Genomic DNA, 16,419 nt, shown 5'->3' on the forward strand with positions numbered 1-16,419 from the left:
CTCTACACTTCCCACTCCTCCAAAAACAATCCCCATACGAAAGTGCCAATAAACTAACTCAGCCGCATACAATGATATTGTCAAGAAAACCTCAGGAGAAAACCATTTAAATTTCATGGCATAAATCTGAGCTCTTGGCCAACCTTCCCTTAGCAAGTGGAGTGCACAAGTCTCATGCTAATTCGCCACCAAACCTCGAGTTTTATGAAAGCTACATTTTATCTGTTTAGTTATTTGCAGTCGCTGGAGAGTTGGAAAAGGAATATTAGCACCACTCACATTTTATTGTGAAAGTCACAGTACTTGGTTGACCCCCTTTTCAGGTCCTATTGAATTTCCTATACAAAGGAAATGAAAATGTTTTATATTTAATACAGCCACACATAACGAGAGGCTTAGTTATTACACAGAGAGCTGCAATTTTCTGCTTTTGTTTCAGCTATTACCATGGAGCTGAAATTTCCAAGCACATTTTTTATGATTTGTTTATTGCTGGCTTTAGAGATGACAGTGAGGAGGAATGCCACCTTTATGCTACCTACTCTACAGAAACAGGCTTTCTGTTTGCACTGATTTATCCTACAAAAGAGCGGTCCAGCTTTTTACTGATGTCCCAGTTTCTTGCAGACAGATACATTTTTAAAAGCCTAAAGGAAAAAGTAACCTGGCGGGAAATCATAGAGTGAACAGACAGCTGTCTCCTGATTTTACTCCCAGGTCCTCTGATATTACGATGGCAAGAGAGAACGCTGGGCTCTTAGCATGTGCCAGGCCCTGGTGCTGACCACGTTACCTTTATTATTTTATTTAATCATTACAACAATGACAGTTGAACAACATGTACTTATTATTATTAACCTCTTTCTATAGTTGAGGAAGCTGAGGCTCAGAGAGAGTCTCTAATTTGCCCAATGTTGCATGGCTAATACACAGGTGATACATCTAGGATTGGAACCCAGGTCTATCTGATTCTGGAGCTTGCTCCTCCCTCTTTTTTTTTTTTTTATAATAATAGTCATGTATTCTGTGTTAATTTTTCTTTTTAATTTTTTTTTAAGAGAGGGGGCCTCACTGTGTCACCCAGGCTGGAGTGGAGTATAGAGGTGCAATTCTAGCTCACTCTAACTTCCAACTTCTGGGCTCAAATGATCCCCCCACCTCAGGCTCCCGAGCAGCTGAAACTACAGGCATGTGCCACCATACCTGGTTTATTTTTTAAAAACTGTTTGTAGAGACAGGGTCTCACTATGTTGACTGGGCTGATCTCAAACTCCTGGGCTCAAGTGATCCTCCTGCCTCAACTTCTCAATCTGTGTTAATACTTTTAAATTTATTTTTCTTGTTTCTTCTTTATTTTACGATTTAAATTTATTTCCTTTTGAGAAGTAATGAACACACATATAGCTCTTAGCTAGATTCACCAATTTTGCCATATTTGTTTTCTTTTCTCTCTCTCTACACACACGAACATGTACACATACACACATGGTCACATATATTCATGTACATGTGTGTATGTGTGTGTTTATTTCAAATGATTTTTGCTAAATTATCTAAAAATAAGTTACTGTCGTGATGATGATTTACCCCTAAACATAAGAGCATTTTCCGATTTTGCCATACCATTGCCACACCATAAAAATGAACATTCATTTACTGTTGTCATCTAATATACAATCCATATGCAAATTTCTCAGATTGCTCACAAAATGTTTATAACTTTTATTTATTTGCTTTTGATCCAAGATCCAATCAATAGAGAACCCGGCCATTTGATGCCTCTACCTATAGCCTCTCTAAAGTACTGGATGGAAGGGAAATCTTCACAAGGTAAAAGAATTAAGTAAAATCCTTGTACCTAAGTGAAGCTATTATATTGGTTTATAAAATATCATAGTAGATATATACATTCTAAAGCCCCTTTCTGTTCCAACATTCTTGGAACCTATTATTCTTGAACTCTGGCTATCTAAAGAATGGAAAGTGAAATAATTTAGTGATTCAGCCACTCTACCACTACTGAATCTTGGAATCGTTATGGCTGTCCTATTCAGCCTGATTCTATCTCTTTGTTACTTAAGTGAGCCTAAATTGGTTTTATCAAATATGTTCCTAAATAGTTAATTCAGGACACTGTAGGATTCAAAAGGCCATTATCAAGGGGGAAGAACAGGGGGAGGAGCAGGGGTGAGAAACCAGAAACTGGAGAAAACTAGAGAGAAGATGCGAATGACAAGAGGAAGAGGTATCAGGATCTGGTCAATTAAATGTATAACAACAACAACATAGTAATAATGGCCAAAATATATTGGGAGCTTAGCATTCTTGGTGAAATAATAAGGGTTTTAAATGTATTTTTTTCATTTAATCTTACAACAGTTTTCCCAAATAGGTTACTATTACCTCTCCCCATTTTATGAAAAAATTATTGAGAGCTAGGCGGGTTAAGTATCTTGTCCAAAGTCACCTAGATAAGTTCTGCTTCCATTGTGCCCCTTTCTTCCCACAAGTTGTCAGTCACATGCCAGTGGCTGAGAATCTTATTTTTTTTTCTCTATTTTCACCACCTCCGCTTTAGTTTAAGCCAACTTCACCTCCAAACCAGATGCCTGCAGTACCTTTTCACAGATTTCCTTGTCCCCTGCCTCTCCCTCCTCCAGTCTACACAATGGTCAGACTGCTGTCCCCTGTGATCTTTCTAAATGTGTCACTCTCTTGGTAGAAATCCTTTGGTGACTATCCATTACTTAGACCACTGGTTCCTAATCCTGCCTGCACATGAAAATCACTCAGAATGGTTTGTGGAGCACTGATGGCCAGGCCCCCCCTCAGAGATTCTCATTCCATTGTTCTGAGGGGGGAAAGGGTGACCAGAAAAAAATACAGGACAGTTAAATTTGAATTTCAAATAAACAAGCACTATTTATTATATGTCCAAAATATTACTCGGCATACTTGACTAAAAAAATTGTTTATCTAAAATCAAATGTAACAATAGAGGCTGGGTGCAATGGTTCATGTCTATAATTCTAGTACTTTGGGAGGGCGAGACAAGATGATTACTTAAGGCCCGGAGTTCAAAACCAGCATGGGCATCATAGCAAGACCACATCTCTACCAAAAAAAAAAAAAAAAAATTATCCAAGTGTAGTGGCACATGCCTTCAATGCTAGCTACTTGGGAGGCTAAGCCAAGAGGATTGCTTAAACCTAGGAGTTTGAGATTGCAGTGAGCTATGATCATGCTACTGTACTCTAGCCCAAGGGATAGAGCAAGACCCTGTCTCCAAAAGAAAAAAGTAAGAAAAAAAAAAAAAAAACAGAACTTAAATTTCTTATCATGATATCAAAGGACCATCAGAGTTTGGCCTCTCCTCCCAGTTCAATTTCACTTTCTCTCTCTCTGTGTACCCAACATCAACTATCCTAAACGCCTTATGCTTTCTTACCTCCATGTCTTTGCACACACTGTCTCCAAACCTGGGATTTCCTTTCTGGTCTGTTGCATGAACTGCTAGTCATCCTTTAAGACTCAAATCTGACTTCCCTAGGGAAAGGAAATTGTATGGTCTTCTCTACTCCTGCAAAGTTTTGCATGCACATCTACTACTGTGACTACTGCTACTAAAAATTGCATGCATTGGCTATCTGCTTTTTGCTAAGCAATTTATTAGGCTTTTACATTGACTATCTTAAATTCTTATTATGATTAAGGTATAAATGATTTGCTAATTTGTTAATTTAACAAAGTTAGTTGTATGAAAACAGACCCGAGAGGAAATTCCAAGCTTGGGATAAAGTGTGTGTAAAAACATGGGGGTAAGAAGATATAAAACATATAGGAGGGTTGATGTGAGGTATAGAGAGAGAAAGAAAGTGAAATTAAAAAGGAAGGAGAGGCTAAATTCTGAAGGTCCTTCAATGCCATAATAAGAAATTTTGATTCTATCTTATCTATATTTTTTCCTATAAGCCAGTGGTTTCCACCCTGGGGCACATATGACTTACTTGTATTTGTTTGTTCAGTAAATGATTATACACTGATCTTTTTCTTGACCCAGACAGTTTATTTTCATATAAGTCATCTGCCTAATATCCTGATTTATTTAAAGATGAACCTGTTAAAATAATGTTGATAAATATCACCCACATTTGCATAGTGCTTCATTCCTTTCAGAACAAATAATTTTCAAGGTAAAAATAAGTAATTTACTTTGAACCTCACAACAGCTTTGTGAAATAGATAGGGAAGGTATTACAAAGGAAAAAGAGAAGTTAAATTACCTTCTGATTCCACATAGCAAGCAAGAATACTGCAAACAACCACCTCTTGCCTCATTGTCTACTCTTATTACTTATTTAACATGGAATTATAATGCAAAAGATACAAAGAATATTTGATTCTCTTACAAGTTGATCTGAGAATTTCTTGAAGGGGGAAGCCCAAATTTGTTGGAACACCTCTATGAGGAGCTCCTTGAAATAAACAAGAGACCCTTGAAAAACATGCTAAAGTCATAAGAAATACTTTCTAAATTGTTTTCTGAGAGTAGTGGGGTCTTGGTTATTGTCAGAACTTTGGTTTGAGTGAACAAAAGATGTGCAATTTCAGGATAGAATTTTGACCTTGATGAACGTCTTTGTGTACTAGAAGAGTGAGGCATTTGAGGTCAAAGATAGTGATGTCTGGGAAGACAGAAACAAAGCACTAAGCACGTAGAAAGAAGAGACTGTCCCACCTCATGCCACAAAGAGTCTAAGAACAAGAGCCATGTCTGAGGTTAGTAGCTTTAGAATGTGCAGTGCTAATTCTCCTTTGTGTCTCCCTCATCCTCAGTTTTGTACATTGTTTACTAATAATTGCATGTGGAAGCAAAAAATGAGAGTGGAAAGATATCTGGTATTTGGGTACCATGATACAGTCTCATAGATTAAGACAATTTACATACTGTATAAAGACCATGGATTTTTAAATCAGACAAACATACTAGCTGTATAACTGAAGAGATCCCTGTCTTCTAAAATGGGATAATAATATAATACCCAACCCATGGGATCCTTTTAAGGTTTAAAGTAGTGATAAAATCTGTATAGAAGCTAGACTAAGCTGAGATTGGGATCCTGTAACACACAATAAGCTGTGACTATATTGATACAATTAAGCTCATCTGCATTGATGGGTCATGGGAACTTACATATGGATGTCAAGAGTCCCTTGGAGCTGGAATCCACAGCACACACTAGTCTTAAACAAAGTGGAGTAGTCTGGGTTCGCTGAGCCCTTTTTATGTCATTATCTCTCTCTACCTCCTTCAATCTTTATACTTGCTCCACTCTTACATTTTTAGACAAGGATCAAAATCTCATTTATGCTAAGGGTGTAAGGTACAAGCGTAAGGTACAAAGTTGTAAGGTTATAAGATTCAACAATATCTTCCCCAGAGAATGAAAGACCACTTTTGTCATGAAAGCAAAATGAATCTTTGGTAGTGGAATTTCAGGCATCAATAGCTAGGGCAGTAAAGTTAAGAGAGAAACTCCTCAAGTCCTTCAAATCATACCAAGTTGGTAGTTCCTTACTCTCCCTGTGCATGAGGAGGTATGCATATGCACTAGTTGCATTGCTAAGATTACATTCAAAGGGACTTAGAGTCCTGCAATCCAGCACTCTTCACACAGGATCTGTGTACTTGTGGTGTACGTCTTTCCAAGGTCTATGTGGCAGCAATAGTTGGAAGGGAATCAATTTCCTGGGCTTCAATATCCACATGAACGTTTGTCTGGTGATCAGTCTGTGGCTGAGACAACATGCTGGTCCTTCTTTTCTGCCTCCTATTTAATAACTGTCCTCTTGCCTTTCCAAAGAAAGTTTTAACCACTCACTAGTCTGACCTTAGGGTGTAAGAAGCTCCAGCATGCCAAAGGCAGGATTTTAAGATTGTTGTCTGTGACAGCTCCTGTAATCAAAGCTCCATAAAAGTAAGATCTTTCTCTTTCTTAAACATACCTCTGTTAAGAATGAAGAGTGGCATAAGAAAGGCAGCAGTTTAGCCCATGATGACATATTCCAATTCAAATACATTTGTAGATGAGTGTCAGAGGTGGTGATATTTTCTTACAAGAATCTTGGCTTTTTCTTCTGCTAACTATTGTCACAGAATGAATGGTTTCAGTTGGAGAGCACCTTGGGAGCAAAGCATAGAGAGAGCCTGTGAGAAATAGGAAGGGTCAGGGAGCCTAATTTCTCCAAGGTGACAAATGTATCACAAATCTCCATACCTGACCTATCTTATAACCGCCTACCTACCTACTACTTACCTCTCTACCTAATCCATCTTAGGGCTAGAATTCATAAATGAGATGTTGTCACAGACATGTACAATAACATATTTTTGAACTGAAAAATTAATGTCAGGCTTTTTTTCTATCAAAAATTTAATTTTTATTTGATCGGTTAGACAATGAGAACTGGCTTTACGAAACAGGTTAAATGGTGAACATTTTCCAAAAATGGAATGAACTAAATTTTCAGCTCCAAGTTTTGACAAAAATACATTCAAAGCATGTGATAAGATGAAAGCATTCTATTTAAAACTATATTGGCATAGGTATATTGAAACCAACAATATCATTATTTTCCCAACCTACTCTTGAGTGAATCAGGGCTAAATAAAGTGCTTCGAAGCAAGTGAGTAGCAAGAATAATTAATAGTTATTTGATAGGTCTTGGTAAAGCCTTCTTGGTATAGTTCCCAGAAACTGAGGCAATGAATGACTCTAATGACTGGGTGACAAGGACTTTCTCAAGACAGGTTGCATATAATTCTTTGCTTTCAATAAAATTGAAGGGGCACCTAGTCAAGTTGTTAGATGTAGAGCACTAAACTAATTTTTAATGATAGATCACTATATGATATTTTGGCATATATCCTTAGAGAAGGACCAAGAATTGAGTGGCAATGCTATAACAAAATCTCTTCCACTTCATTCTACTTATTTGTGTGAACAAAGCTTTTTTAGTTCTTATATCTATAAATGAGAAAAGGAATAGAATCTATATGGAAATTTGTTTCATTCTGGCAGTAGATTTCATTCATAAATACATGAATCAATTAAAAATGAAATCAGATACATCCATCTCACTAAGAAATACATAGCAATGAAATAATGAAATTTATTGTATATAATTATTGCTGAAGTTAACTTATTTCTGCTGTGTTCATGATTTATTTACTAATACAAGTAGTATTTATGATAATCGATTCTGAAATATTTTTTTACTGTAGAGCCTTATACCAAAGGTAAATACATAAGATTTTAATTTATACACATTGTTATTATAGAGAAGTAACATATGGTAATCAATAAAAAATCTTCAAGGATAAAAATATATGTATTAGAATAAAATTTAGTAGAGAATTGGAGTAAACATACAATTTGAGGAGAAAAGGGAAAACTATAACATTCCCAATTGTTAAAGACAATCATCAGAGAAATGCAAATCAAAACCATAATGAGATGCCATCTAACACCAGTGAGAATGGCTTGTATCAAGAAATCCCAAAACAACAAATGCTGGCGTGGATGTGGAGAAATAGGAACACCCGTACACTGCTGATGGGACTGCAAATTAGTGCAACCTCTGTGGAAAACAATTTGGAGATGCCTCAAACAGTTAGATACAGAAATACCATTCGACCCTGCAATAGCTTGTTGAGCATCTACCCAAAAGAGCATAAGACATTCTACTATAAAGACTTCTGCACCTGAATGTTTATGGCAGCACAATTCACTATTGCAAGATCATGGAAACAACCCAAGTGTCCGTCAATTCATAAGTGGATAACTAAAATTTGGTATATGCTCACAATGGAATACTACTCAATTCTAAGAAATGACAGTGAGCTAGCACTGTTTACGCTATCCTGCATTAAGCTTAAGCCTGTTATCCAAAGTGAGGTGACACAAGATCAAGAAAACGGGCTCCACATCTACTCGCCATCAAATTGGTACTGACTGATTAAAACTATGGTGCTCAAATGGTGATAGTACCCACTAGGGTTTGGGGGAGAGGAAGATACACACCTTAGGGTTGTGGCAAGCAGTGTGTGGGGGGAGGAAATACCTCTAACCCTTCCTAGGGAAAGGCAAAGATATACAATGTAACTCAAAGGCCAAAAAAAAGAAAAAAAACCCCAAACTTTTATCCAGTGGTGGGCAGATGGGAGGGGGGAAGAGGGGAAGAATTTACACTTATAAAATAGGTGCGATGCACACCACCAGGGGGTAGGACATACTTGATGTTTTGGTAAGGCAGGGGGCAGGGGAATGCCAGGGGCAATATATGTAACCCTAACAATATTTGTACTCCCATAATATGATAAAACAAAATTAAATTTTAAAAAAAGACAATCTCTTTTATGTATTTTTGAAGTACATTATTGCAGATTGAAATCCCAATAATATTTAGGGGTTTTGTTTTATAAATGTCAATATTCACAGCAAGTCAGAAATTATATAATTTGTGACTAACTTGTTATGAAAAGTTTTAGATATCAACTTAAAAGAAGACTTTCATAATTATTTCAGGGATTAGGAGAACAAAAATAATTGAAAAATTCAAATACTAGGGAAAGAGGTGGTTGTGAAGCTTTGAATTATCTTCTTCTGTCCATTAAGTGAGGTTCTATAGCTATGGTCAGGTCTGCACCTAATTGTGCTTATAAAAGCAACTGCCGCACACCTCCTGTTATGAGAACATGCAATAAAAATGCACCTGGAAAGCTGTATACTAGCACGTTTTAAAAGGTACTGAACCTGGACCAAAAACAAAATGCTTCCTGATGTGATTATTTTACATTAAGATACAAATATTGCTAACATAGAAGCTCAGTTCCCAAATGCTCACTGTTGAGAAAAAAAAACATACTTTGAGTTTATTATGAAGATGCTTCTCTCCCTGGTTCCCTTATCATTTTTTTTCCAATGGAATCCAATGAACATGATTAATATAAAACTTAATGGTGATTTGGCCAGAGTCCAAATATACACTAACCAGGGGGAGCCAGGGACGTGATACTCTGCTGACTCCACAGAAAATCCCTTTGCTCCTATTAAGAGGAGTTGAATAAGGAGTTAAGGATGAGCAGCTAAATTTTTTCCAGATGTGTTAGGAAATAGCATGTTCATGAATACAAACACACCTGGAAGTGGTCACCTATATAGGCTTTAAAGACTACACCAATATGCAGCCGTGACTAAAGACAGACTAATGAACCAAATGACTGCAATTTCAGGCATTCTTAAAAAGTAATAATAGCCAACAGTTTGAGTGCCTAGGATACACTGTCCTAAGTGCTTACCAAATGCTGTTCTGGATGCATGACCCACATTAACTGGGGCAAGGCTCACAACAAATCTACTCATTGGACTAATATCACCCCCATTTTACAGATGGGGAACCTGAGGCACAGAGGAGTTAAGGTCACTCAGCAAATAAGTGGCAGAGCTGGGATTTGAATTCAGCCTGCTTGGTTCTGGAGCCTTGAACATAACCCCTCCATAACACATTACTCTGTGGAAACTCTGCTGCTGTAGACAAAGAAATTTCTACTTCTTGAAGGTGGGTTTTTAAAAATATGGCAAGGGCAGATGGAGGAGGGGGTTTGGGATAGTTTGGCCCTCTGCCTAGAATTAAACATTCGCTAATTTTCTTTTGCTCTCTCTCTTGTTTCTACGTCAATTGCTCTGCACACTTATTTTATTATCATTATTTCTATCTGACATGCTGTGCAAGAACATCGTGATTTAAAATATCTTAATAACAGCCCAAAGAAAGGGACTTAAAAGTAATGTTCAGAGAGAAAACAGATGGCCACCAAGTGCAAATTCTGAATTCTTATATTTTTGTATGGGGAGTAGATGTGGTTGGTAAAAGGTTATGCTAATAAGCAAAATGTTCTTGTATTGTTTTGAGCTTATTATTTAAAAATCATTTCAGAGATCTTTAAAGTGTTAAAATAGTAATCAAAGTAGATTTTGGCAAAATAAATTCCAACTCTTCCTGAAGAAATTTATCTAATTTAAGGAGATTCTTGAGAATCATTTAAAAACTCAAAGATTGAATGTCACCAATAGGATGGAACAACATCCACTCACCTAAGGTATGTGCTATTAAATTATATGTGAAAATATTAATACCAGGGTCCTGAGTAAAGCTGGACCCCACACTGGAGCTAATTTTAAATCCCTGTTAACTTCCTGGGGAAAAGCTTAGTAAACAGGGCCAGGAAACTTGAATCCAGGATCCAAACTCTTGAGGCCTTTCTTGGACACCTTTGAACCTGGTCTTGCAATACCCCCACCTCTCTTGATTGCTGGCTGGAGTTGACTTCATGGAAGTTCATGTCCTAGTTCAAGAGCCCCACTGTCCTTTTCTTCACCCTTTTCTGAATGACAAATGTTTCCTTCCGTTTTGGCTGTGGAAATAGTGGTTTGGGATTTAAAAAAAAAAAAGATAAGCAATCTCCAAGATCCCCTTTGCAATTCTACCATAAGGATTTATTCCTATTCTCGGTCTGGCCTTTTTGGTGTTATCCTCCTAATCCAGCTGTAGTGATGTATTGTACTGGCTGCCTGCCACACGCAAAAGTCTACCTCGGGACATCCTGCTGGAGGCAAAAGGCCAATCTGGCCTGTTTCTCAGCAGTTGGATTGACAAGCTAATACCCCAAGGACAATGATAATAGTATATGTGTATATATTTAGAAACACACAAATATCTGCGCCATATATTCTGTGAGCTCAGTTTGTGTGCGTCTGCATGTACATGCATCTACATGTTCTCAGATCCCAGATGTGCTATTAACTTCCTCTTTTTAATCTAATATAAAATACATATGCCTCCAACCTTACTTTCTTTTCTCCTTAGTCTAAAAGGATGTTGCTCATTCTTCAATGTACTCTCAGAGCACAACTCTACCCTTCTTTATTGCATTGACATGTTTTCACTTTGAGAATCCTTAAAGTACTAACACACCTTCTGACATGCAAGTGGGAAGCATGATGTTAAACATTAAGGTTTGTGTTTCTGGGTTACCCATTCACACATCATTTTATTTTTATAAGCAAGTAGAGGAAATACCAGTCCAAATAGATAACAACATAAACCTTAAACTTCCAGACCTTGAGGTTTAGCATGGATTTGCCTCTATTCTATAAATCACTGTCCCAGATTCTACTAAATATAGCTAAGCAAGCTATATCAATATTTTGTCTGACAACACAGACACAGTTTGGAAACAAGTGAAGGAAAAAAAAGGTTACAAGTCCTGGAGATTCTTGGACGTTTCTCTAAATCTCCTGTGCAATTAGAGAAAGCAAATTTGGATGGATTTTAACAGATTAAAAAGAGAATTGTAATGAAGCCAGGATTTTCTCTTGAAGAATTTTTATTCAAAAAGTGTCTGGGATAACTGTGCACTAAGACAGCAATGTGTACTTTAAATGAAAAAAAATAGTAGAAGCAAAGGTTAGGGCCAGAAAACTGAAGAACGTCTAAAATAGATCTTTCTTGATAACGAGATTATTAAAGGTATAAATATGTGCTGTAAATACTTTAAGTATCAAATTAAGTCAATTAAATAACTTTTAACATATTATCTGGTCCAAAAAAATCTGTGCAGTTCAATGTGTAGACTTTTTTTTTAGAGATGGAATCTTGTTATGTGGCCCAGGCTGGAGTGTAGTAGCACAATTGTAGCTCTTTGCAACCTCCAACTCCTGGGCTCAAGTGATCCTCCTGCTTCTACCTCCTAAGTAGCTAGGGCTACGGGCATGTGCCACCATGTGTAGCTAATTTTTAAATGTCTTGTAGAGACTGTATCTCATTATGTTAACCAGGCTGGTCTTGAATTCCTAGCATCTTGCCTCAGCCTTCCTCCTCAGCCTCCCACAGTCCTCTTAATTATTTTATTTCAGTGCTTTAATTTTCCTAAATGTTTCTGTTTGAGACTATACTCTGATAATGATTCATTTTCTTCCGAAATTTTTCATCTAGAAAACATTTACAGGAGAATTTTGGCTTTACTGAGACACCATGTTTGAATCTTGTCCGCATTCCTTGCTTTTCATTTCAGTGACAAAATGATATATACAGGTTATTATGAATGGAGTTTCATTCCAACGGCATTTAAGGTCATTGTGCATAGAATATTTCTTAAGTTTGAGATAGAATCAAAATAAGAAATTCTATTCTAGAAAGAAAAACTTGAGGCAATTTGAGGATGCTTAATAATAAATCTCTATTTGTGAGTATAGTAGAAACACAAAATAGAGCGATGATCAAAAGAGTCAGGGAAACTTGGAGGATGTAAGATTTTGATTTATACATTATATCCCAGTGATCATCATTCTTGGCTATGGCAATTGTCAGTAAAATGGGAAGGCCTTCTTGTTTAATCTTATATAGTGAACTAAAATTTATATGTCTACTGCAGACCCTCTATTAGAGGAAATCATTCCCTCCTTGGTGCTATTTCTGTGCTTTATACATGTGTCTGTTGTTGCATTAACCACACTGTTGTAATTTTGCTGTTTATATGCGGTTTTACTGTTCTTAACTGTGAACACCTTGAGAGTAGAAATTATCTGTGAATCTAGAACCTTGTACTGTGTCTTACTCAAAATAAATGTTTTATGAATTGGTGAGTGGATGGCTGGCTGATGGGTAACAATACTAAGCTGAATACTTGACACTAAAAGTGAAAATACTGTGCTGAAACTTTTCATATCAATTATTTCATTATAGCTTCACTTAATTCCCCTTTCCTTTCAAATGACACTAAAAATAAGGGTTCTACTTTTGTTTCTTTGAGAAATTTCCATACGTTCTCCATAAATTGGAACTAACTGATGAGCACACATGTGCACAGAGAGAAGTAAAACTCAGTGGAAATCAACCAGGATAGGGAGAAAAAGGAGGAAGGGATGGAAAAAACCTTCCTAACAGGTACTATGAACACTATTTGGGTGATGGGTATACCTACAGCTGGGACTCAGACATTACAAAGTGACCCATGCAAACTAAAACATTCATACCCCCTTAATATTTTGAAATTAAAAAAAAAAAAAAGAATGAGGGTTCTGAATCACACTTCCTTAAAAAGTTCCTTTTTCCCTTTAAGGGAAGAGTAAGGAAGATTCTGAATGACATTTTCAAATAGCTTTCTTTTTAAAAAATATTATTACATAAGGCATTATGAAGTATTTGAAAAGATTTTATCCTCTTCAAAATAAATCACTAAAATGAAATGAGGACCCACCAGGGGATGTTAAAGGTCAGATGAGAACTCTTTGCAATCTGCTGAATAGAACATAGACAAGTTGTATAGGTGCTATGAAATCTCAACTATATGAGTAATATTTAGAATATATCAAGTCTAAGTTTTCCCTAACTCAAATTAATGATTTATTTATGACATCTGCCATAGCCAAAAATCTCTAGCTAATTTCTAACCTAAATTGGAAAAAAAAATTTTTTTCACTAATCTTGGGGACTTATTTTTGAAGAGGTACATAGAGCTTTATCATATGTTAAAGAACCTGATTTTTGACTTGGTCTTTTTTTTACCTAAGTAACTGGAATTTTTGAGAGTATTTTCAACATCCATGTCGAGAAAATTGTACATTTATTTGAAACAAACTATTTATTTATAAAATATCCCTTTCTAGTTCCCTTGTATATTTGCTGCAAATTTAAAAAAAAAAAAAAAGAAGATTGTGAACATTTTGCTTGTAGCATTCTGGACTTTCATTACTACTGCAATTGCCACTGATCAAAACAAATATTTCACTCCTATTTATCAAAGAACTGTGATTCACCCGAAGTTGAGTAGCAGTTAACTGCAAAATTCATTAGAACCTAAGCCTTCCTTCCAACAGAACACCCTAACATAGGCTATTTGACTTTTTCTGCTATGATTAGTGACCCTAAAGCTGTAAGAAAATCTGTGCTAGAACATTTTCAGATTGTTTCCGAATAGAAAAAAAATAATAAGAAAGGTTTGGAAATCATAACTTTATTAGGTTCTCAACACTGCCTGCTAGCTCAGTCTTCTTGTTTCCTACATAGCTATTTCAAGTTTCTGCTACTTTCATCAAGCCCACAGTCCTCTCCTTGCAAAAAAATACGTTCAACTTCTAATTCTGTCAGACTTACAGACATCTTATTCCTTTCACCTTTTACTCAAGGCAGAGATGGCTAACTCCCCTGCAGATCCCAAGCCTAGCCTTCCTCTCCCCATCAGTGCCCTCAAAGACCTCTCTCTGCCATAGTTCAGGTTGGATTTATCTTCAGCTTCAACCTCTTTACCAGCATATTGATGTTTTCATATCATTCAGACTTAAAAAAATCTACCTGCTCCACCACCACTCTACTTCGCAGCTAATACATTTGATGAAATAGCATCCATCATTCCACCAACCTTAACATTTATTTTTTCCTGAAGCACATTACAATATGATTTCTAATAACACTAGTCCTAAAACGAACCACCTCACCACCTTGATAAGTACAATGGAAGCTGTTTGGTCATTGCCCTATCTGACTGTGATTGAATTAGACAAAATCGATCACTCAGTTCTCCTTGAAGACCATGCTTCCTTTGGCCTCTGTGACCATGCTGCCAGTCTGTTCCAGCTGTCCTCTCACCTTTCCAGCTACTTCTCCATGTGTCTATGGACTAGTCCTTCTCTGCTCATCTTTTATATGCTGCTCAGTCCCTATTTATTTCTTCTCTTTTCATGCTACAGATCATTCTTCAGTGAGCCCTTCTGTTTCTGTAGTTTGATGAACCAACTGTTCCCACAAATATATCTGTTGAATACTCTCTCTGTATTAATGGGCTCCAAATCTACATCCCTAGTCCTGACCTCTTTTGTGACCTTCAAACCCATATTCATATCACAGCCAGCCTCTTTCATAACACCATAAGCAGGGCCCACAAGCACCTCAAATTGGTGAGCTCTTGATAAGCATAGGTACAGAATAAAGAATCAATGATTTACTACTGAAAGAATCAGTGGATTTCTCCAGAATCTTCAGAAACAGGAAGTTTCAGCATTTCAGAAACAGGTGAATTTTCTGAAAACTCAGAATTGAAAGGGAACCCATACCTCTGAAAGAGAGGAGAGCAAAGTATATATGTAAATGTTTAGTTGTGATTAATCAAACACTCAAAAGAACACGTAAGATGCATTACATTTAAACATGACGTCAGTTCTCAGTTCCATTTCTTGCCAATTATGTGGCCATGGACAGAGGTCTTCACTTATTCATTCAATAGTATTTATTGAATACTTTTTATATGCCTAGTATCATGAAGGTGCTGGAGGATACATTATTAGGTAAAATCAACAAAATTCCTGTCATCATACTCAACCTTGGTTTGCTTATGGAAAATAATACCTACCTTGTAGAATTTTGTGAATAAAAAATGAGAACTTGTATGTCAGTTTCACCCAACACAGGGCTGGCAATCAAACAGGTTCTTGGTAAATGACATCTGCATATATTGCAAGATTTCACCTATATGATCTTTAATAACTCAGCCCTTAGAATGACCAAATATATCCTAACCACACCAGGTCCTTAAGAGCTTCAGAATGAAGTAAAAATTATCATGCTTGTGGCAGAAGCTGGATGATTGAACAAACTAGGATGCAGTAGAGGGAGAAATACCACTGGATTGCGGTGGTCATTTAAGAATATCAAGCCTTCCTCTCTTTACTTTCTATTTCTAGCTTAGAACTTTAAAAAATAGTAATAATAATGGAAGTAATACCTTCTATTTATAATTTACATTCTATATGTTTTACCACTGTTTTTAGATTGTCTCTAATACATGATGGCACCTACAAAGAGTTAGTACTCTTACTTATTATTACTATTTCATGAATGACACTTCAGAGAGGTTGATCAATGAATGAATGCCACATCTAATACACACAAGGATAAACTCGTAGTATGGCTGTTCTGATTCAGAGCCTGTGCATGCCCCACTATATCCTCTCGGTAACTCTCACACATTTTTTTTTAATTATTATTTCAGCATATTATGGGGGTACAAATTTTAAGGTTACATATATTGTGCATGTCCCCCTCCTCCCTCGAGTCACAGCTTCAAGCATGACCATCCCCCAGACAATGCACATCTCACTCATTATGTATGTATGTACCAACCCCTTCCTCCCTCCTCCCACCTGCCCAATACCCAACAAATGTTACTCCTATATGTCCACATAGGTGTTGATCCGTTAATACCAATTTGCTGGTGAGTATATGTGGTGCTTGTTTTTCCATTCTTGAGATACTTCACTTAGTAGAATGGGTTCCAGTTCTATCCATAAAAATACAAGAGGT

This window comes from Microcebus murinus, chromosome 6, assembly GCF_040939455.1.
Source record: "Microcebus murinus isolate Inina chromosome 6, M.murinus_Inina_mat1.0, whole genome shotgun sequence".
Taxonomy (NCBI): domain Eukaryota; kingdom Metazoa; phylum Chordata; class Mammalia; order Primates; family Cheirogaleidae; genus Microcebus; species Microcebus murinus.